Source organism: Paroedura picta, chromosome 3, assembly GCF_049243985.1.
Source record: "Paroedura picta isolate Pp20150507F chromosome 3, Ppicta_v3.0, whole genome shotgun sequence".
In the NCBI taxonomy this organism is placed as follows: Eukaryota; Metazoa; Chordata; class Lepidosauria; order Squamata; family Gekkonidae; genus Paroedura; species Paroedura picta.
This window is the reverse complement of record NC_135371.1, coordinates 36,118,463-36,126,014: the sequence shown is the minus strand read 5'-3', so window position 1 is coordinate 36,126,014 and position 7,552 is coordinate 36,118,463.

The window sequence follows — 7,552 nt, the reverse complement described above, 5'->3', positions numbered from 1 at the left end:
TGGCTGCGGGGAACTTATCAGGAGCAAGAAGAAGGCCCAGACCACATTGCCAGCATTGCACAGGAAGTGACATCACACACTGCAATGTTTGGGTGACACATTGGTCCTTAAACAAAAACTCTATGGTAGAAGCCTTTTTCATCCTCCAACAGTTGCCAGGAGGGACCTATCACATGCACATGAGGATAAAGAACTTTATTCTCTAAGTACTTCCCATGATCATTAATAGATATTATTTCATGATTTGAAAGTATTGTCTTTTAGCTCACTTGGTTTTAATGTTGGTTTAATTTTACATGTGGTACGTTTTAATTGTTTTCATTTATTGTGTGTTATCCTTTTTTTTAAATAGTTACTGAAGAAAGTAGATAAATATTTTAGATAAATAGCATTTACTTAGTATTTCATGTAGAATTATATAGTATGCTACATTTCAAATGCTGTTTTATGTTTCTTTTATTTTTACATGCCTCAAAATTTATGCTGTGTTTTTCTAAATTACTGTGATTTAAGTATTTCTCTGGTTCATCTTGGATTGTTCTGATACTCTGATGCTAATCAAGTCCTCCTTTCTCTGGGAGCTACCCATGAGTTACTTTTGTTTTTATACAAAGGAGATCTGAAAAGGAAGTCTTGGCCTAGAGTATATAAAAATGGTTGTTACTGGCAATCAGTTCTTCTAAAATGTTGGTCAAAGGAATCTCCTTCTGCCTGTACTGAAGTTACAGGACTGGGTCATGGCAGCTAACCTGTGTTAGGTGCCACTTTGAACCCTGGTTATCTACCTCCCCACTTTTCACTAAAAGTAATTTCAGGTAATTCTGCCCGGTTAAAAATGTGAGTCCCTAAAGTAGTCTCTGCTTCTGCGGTACCCTGAAAGGCAATGTATCGTATTCTAAAGCCTCATTCTTCAATTATGGTCTCCACAACGCTTGAACATCTTTGTGTCTCACAAATCTTACTGTGTCCAGTTTGTCATAATGAAATCCTCTCTAACTTTGTAAACACAACAACGTCACTAATTGTGTCTAGCAAGAGAAGTCTCTACCAGCAGCCTTTTATTATAATACTAGTAATCAAGCCCGCTGTATCTAAATACAGCGGGCGCTAGACCAGGGAGCCCCCGGCAGTTGTGCGGAGCGTGGCTGCCGGGGGTTCCCTTTGTGGGCGGCCTGACGCATCGGAGGCGCTTCGTGCCTCCCAACGCGTCGGGCCACCCTCAAGGAAGCAACTGCGAGCCGTGCTCTGCGTGGCTCGCAGTTGCTTCCTTGTCAGCAGGCTGGGAATTGGCCGGGCCAATGGTCTGTCCGGAGGAAGGGGCCAATCAGGCCCCTTCCTCATCACAGACAAAGCCCTCCCCCCAAGGGCTTAACGAATTATTTAGTCCGTGGCGCCCATGGCGCCATGGGTGTGTTAAGGATTTCTCAGAACGCCTTTTTTTTTTTTTACTGCGCAGTGCTCTTGCACTGAGTAGAGCCCATTTTATACATTCTTTTATGTTGATATTACATATCCAGGTAAGACAATAAAGCTGGGTTAAGAACAAGCTTTCCAGATTACAGTTCTTGTTATGTGCATCGTAATAGCCTCTAAGCACATTAAGCCTTCAAAGATGATAGTATAATGCACGAGATGCAACCTGACAGCTGGTTGAGGGAACTGACTGCTATTTCCTCTGGTGAAGGCGTACGGTGGAACGCAATGCAGATACAATGCCCTGCATCCTCCCAGGGGATCCAGATGGTAAGGCAGAGCCTGCTCCTCAAACTTGCTTTGAATTATGCTGACCATACTTGTTTTGCATTGAGTCATCACAGAACAAAATGGAGTGATTCAGCCCAGTGGCAGGATTTAACAAGTGAGGTTTGACAAACACAACTATTTTCTGGCAGACACAACACAGTAGAAATGGATGGGCAAAACATGTGTCAGGATCAGCTTATGGTGGGGTAGCTCCTCTGTTCTAACTACTCCACTGAGCAAAGTTTTGTTTCTTTATTAATTAAAATATTTATAGTACACCTTTCCTTCCAGTTCAGACTTGAAGCTTTTCTCCAATCTAAGATGTCTTTCTCAAAATTAAGTGACTCTTCCATTGGAGGAAGAGCTATTTAGGTTGGAGGATGGTTGGATCTACCCCACTATCTGCAGGAGTTCCCAATGTGTTTCCAAGCAATGTTCAAAGTGCTGATCTTGTGGAAATAAATATTATACAAAAGATAAAAGTTATACCTGACAAGCAAGTTACACCAAACAAGCAAAAAATTTCTCCTCAGCATCCTCATCATCATAATCTTTACAATAATCTCCACTTCAAATATTCCAACTTCCAAATTTTTACCACTATATTATTAAATTTCATTGTCTATATATTCCATATAACAGTGGTCCCCAACCTTTATGAGGCTGGGGACCGGCAGGGCACTAAAATATATATTACATATCCCTAGTTCAGACAACACATGAAACCATTGTTTCATTCAATTATGGTTAGCTTGGCCAATCAAGATTGAGTTCACAGACTTATCCTGGTTTGCCTCGACAAATGCTAGTTCAGTTGCTTCTCTTTTCCAGCCAGAGAGGAGATTACCAGACAGCCAGGATAAAACAATGCCAAATGTCAAGGCTGACATGGGTAATATTTGGGGATGAAGGAAGAAAATATTTTCTTGTTATTAGTAAAACTTCTTCACTCCATAGCTCTCTACTGTTGTAACCATGCAAGGAGTAATTTTGTCTTTTCCAGATAGGAATGATCAGGTGTAAACTGCTTTACTTCTGCAATTATTTGTAATTTGTAATTTCAAAGCTTCTCACAGGTGTCTGGGCCCCTGAAAATTCAGCTCCTGAGAACCTAACTCACCTGTCCCTTTTACTCCACAGCAAACATTCTCCCTTCAGTGGTATATTTATTAGCCATTTACCAGAGTTTCAGACATTCCAAAATATTGCCCTTGCATCATATTGCTGACTATGTCATCAGGAAATCGTGCATGCACCAGTAAGCCAAGGACAGAGGTTGGACAGTACATTCTTCGAAAGCCAAAGCTGTTAGAGAGAGTCAGAGACTTTCCTTGGTTAGAACAAAAGTAAGAGGAAGCCGATAAGAAATTGCCCAAAGAATCCAGACTGAGGATAAATATTGGAGAAATGCCAGTGATTTATAATACATACTAGTATCGTCAGGGAAACATAATTTGAGAGGATCCAGAGCGGTTCATATTGTGAGACTCATATCATACAAAGCATGTAAATCCACACAAGAATCAATGAGTAGAGGTCCCTGTACAAAAATTCCTATGACCGTTTAAGCACTGGGAACTTCACTGCCCCAGCTCCCATGCAGGAGCACAAATCAGGGGTGGATGAGGTGCACCAGGCCAAATGCTCCCCTGTGTGGGTGCAGGAAGAGGTGGGGCAACCTCCCATGACTAAAACTCCAGCCTGCAGCCCAGCATGAAACCTCCAGTGCATAAATGGTCTATGCATGGACATCAGGATGTGGCCTATTACAGCAGTCCCAATTCCCTCCTTCATGCATCTATTTAACAGAACTGATCTAGACTTATTGTTATGATGCCCTGGACATTTTTGCTGGACCATTGTTACTGGATGTATAAGGAACACTGCCAGAAAAGCATCAGACAACATTAAAAAAAAAAACCTTTGCTGCAACCTCCCTTTTCCTCTTTTGAAGTTTGTAAAAACTCGGGAGGATATGAAATGCTATCAGCGAGATGAAGGGGAGCTTGTCTCCTCAGTCAGTGATGTGGATGACAGACACAGCACAAGCTGAGAAGGTGCACACCCCAGAGGTCATACTGAAAATTCAAACCGCTCTGAATACGAGAACCGAGCAGATGGGGGGCGGAAATGAAATCTATCAAGGACAAGCATAAAAATGATCACATAGAGCAAAGAAGACTCAGGTGGTACATAAAATGAAAAATAACCGGCCACGTACCACTTTGGGGCTGAGATTTAAGCTTCTGGCATACAGAGGGGACATTGCTAAACAGTTTTGAACTGTGACACATATGGCCAGTGGCAGTTTATTATGTATTTGTGTAAGGACTGTAGTGTAAGAAATGATGAAACAATAAACAGTTGTTCAGTTCTGGGTGTTTAACTAGACCCACATCAGAATCCTGCACATACTGTGAATCTGTGAGGACTGCAGAACATGGAACTGGTTTCATTAAAAAAAAAATAGAGTTTCTAAGCCCTCGTTACATTAATTAAAGTGCGCAGGCAATGTCTGTTGAACACTCAGAAACCAGGAACATAGATGAATAGAAGTCATGTCCTTCTTCCTTCCCTGTTTAGCAAAACCATCACAAATGGGGTTGGATCCCGTGACCTTCTTGTAAGTGGACTACAACTCTTTCTTGCTTTTCTCTCCCACTGGCAGTTCCTAATTCCAGGACAGTTAGTATCTGGCGTTGTGAGACTCTCTTGGAGTAATAGGCACATGGGCTGCAGCAAACCACCTGAGTCAACCACCTAAGTCAACATCTTTCTTGCCTCTCTCTTCTGCCAATGCAGCTGTAGACAGAAGTGGCAGAAAGGACCATCTGGCCCCATTCCTCCTCTACCCTGCAGCCCACTCACTCTAGTCTGCTATTCTGCATGAGTCCTGGAACTCCAAAAATCAACTTCCAGATTCCAGGGCCAGAAAGAACTGGTGGCATAGGAAAGTGGGAAAGGTGTGCAGGTCTCTGCTGATGGGCAGCTGCACCCAACCAATGATACATAATAAATCATACAGATTTGATACGTTTATGCAGAGTGTATACAGAATACAGATTTCTTAGTGCAGAATTTGGATCATCCACAAGCAGAATTGTATTTTCTCTAGTGTGGCATACATACATTCCTGGCCTATAAACCTTCCATTAGTTGAGCCATTTCCAACATTTTACCATTTAGAAACCACTGAAACATCCTCCAGGCTTCGAGAAACCCCAGAAGCGGTGTGATCATGCAGAATATGGTTGGGAAGCATAGCTGTGTACACGCCCACCCAGGGCCCCTCCCCTTCCCACCCTCTCCAAGCCTATCATTGGCCATTCTGTGTGTGTGTGTGTGTGGTGGGGCAGACTGACATGATCATATATGGTCATTTGTTGTTGTTGTTATGTGCGAAGTCGTGTCCGACCCATCGCGACCCCATGGACAATGATCCTCCAGGCCTTCCTGTCCTCTACCATTCCCCGGAGTCCATTTAAGTTTGCACCGACTGCTTCAGTGACTCCATCCAGCCACCTCATTCTCTGTCGTCCCCTTCTTCTTTTGCCCTCGATCGCTCCCAGCATTAGGCTCTTCTCCAGGGAGTCCTTCCTTCTCATGAGGTGGCCAAAGTATTTGAGTTTCATCTTCAGGATCTGGCCTTCTAAAGAGCAGTCAGGGTTGATCTCCTCTAGGACTGACTGGTTTGTTCGCCTTGCAGTCCAAGGGACTCGCAAGAGTCTTCTCCAGCACCAGAGTTCAAAAGCCTCAATTCTTTCACGCTCGGCCTTCCTTATGGTCCAACTTTCGCAGCCATACATTGCAACTGGGAAGACCATAGCCTTGACTAAACGCACTTTTGTTGGCAGGGTGATGTCTCTGCTTTTTAGGATGCTGTCTAGATTTGCCATAGCTTTCCTCCCCAGGAGCAAGCGTCTTTTAATTTCTTTGCTGCAGTCCCCATCTGCAGTGATCTTGGAGCCCAGGAAAATAAAATCTGTCACTATCTCCATTTCTTCCCCATCTATTTGCCAGGAATTGAGCGGGCTGGATGCCATGATCTTTGTTTTCTTGATGTTGAGTTTCAAGCCAACTTTTGCACTCTCCTCCTTCACCCGCATCAACAGGCTCTTTAGTTCCTCTTCACTTTCTGCCATTAGAGTGGTATCATCTGCATATCTGAGGTTCTTGATATTTCTCCCTGCAATCTTGATCCCAATTTGTGACTCCTCTAATCCCGCATTTCTCATGATGTACTCTGCATACAAGTTAAATAGGCAAGGCGACAGTATACAGCCTTGCCGAACTCCTTTCTCAATTTTGAACCAGTCAGTGATTCCATGTTCAGTTCTCACTGTTGCTTCTTGACCTGCATATAAATTTCTCAAGAGACAAATAAGATGCTGTGGTATTCCCATCTCTTTAAGAACTTTTCACAATTTGTTGTGCTCCACACAATCAAAGGCTTTAGCATAGTCAATGAAGCAGAAGTAGACGTTCTTCTGGTACTCCCTAGCTTTCTCCATGATCCAGCATATGTTGGCAATTTGATCTCTAGTTCCTCTGCCTCTTCGAAATCCTGCCTGTACTTCTGGAAGTTCTCGGTCCACATATTGCTGGAGCCTAGCTTGTAGGATTTTGAGCATAACTTTGCTAGCATGAGAAATTAGTGCAATGGTGCGGTAGTTTGAACATTCTTTGGCATTGCCCTTCTTTGGGATTGGAATGTAAACTGACCTTTTCCAATCCTGTGGCCATTGTTGAGTTTTCCAAATTTGCTGGCATATTGAGTGTAGCACTTTTACTGCATCGTCCTTTAAGATTTTGAATAGTTCAACTGGAATGCTGTCACCACCACTAGCTTTATTGTTGCTCAGACTTCCTAAGGCCCATTTGACTTCACATTCCAGGATGTCTGGCTCCAGGTCAGTAACTACCCCACTGTGGTCATCAGGTATGTTAAGCTCGCTCTTGTATAGTTGTTCTGTATAATTTTGCCACCTTTGTTTAATGTCTTCTGCTTCTGTGAGGTCCCTACCATTTTGGTCCCTTATCATACCCAACTTTGCATGAAACGTTCTCTTCATATCTCCAATTTTCTTGAAAAGATCTCTGGTCCTCCCCATTCTATTGTTTTCTTCTATTTGTTTGCACTGTTCATTTAAGAAGGAATTCTTATCTCTTCTAGCTTTTCTCTGGAATTCTGCATTCAATTGGGTGTATCTTTCTCTTTCTCCCTTGCCTTTCACTTCCCTTCTCTCCTTAGCTATTTGTAAAGCTTCCTCCGACAGCCATTTTGATTTCTTGCATTTCTTTTTCTTTGGGATGGTTTTAGTTGCTACCTCTTGTACAATGTTGCGAACCTCCGTCCATAGTTCTTCAGGCACTCTGTCTATCAGATCTAATTCCTTAAATCTATTTGTCACCTCTACTGTGTATTCGTCGGGGATATGATTTAGTTCATACCTGAGTGGCCTAGTGCTTTCCCCTACTTTCTTCAATTTAAGCCTAAATTTTGCAACAAGAAGCTCATGATCTGAGCCACAATCAGCTCCTGGTCTTGTTTTTATTGACTGGATAGAACTTTTCCATCTTTGGCTGCAGAGCACATGGTCAATCTGATTTCTGTGTTGACCGTCTGGTGATGTCCATGTGTAGAGTCGTCTCTTGGGTTGTTGGAAAAGAGTGTTTGCTATGACCATTGTATTCTCTTGACAAAATTCTACCAGCCTGCGCCCTGCTTCATTTTGTACTCCAAGGCCAAACTTGCCTGTTATCCCGGTTATCTTTTGGCTTCCTACTTTAGCATTCCAATCCCCCATGA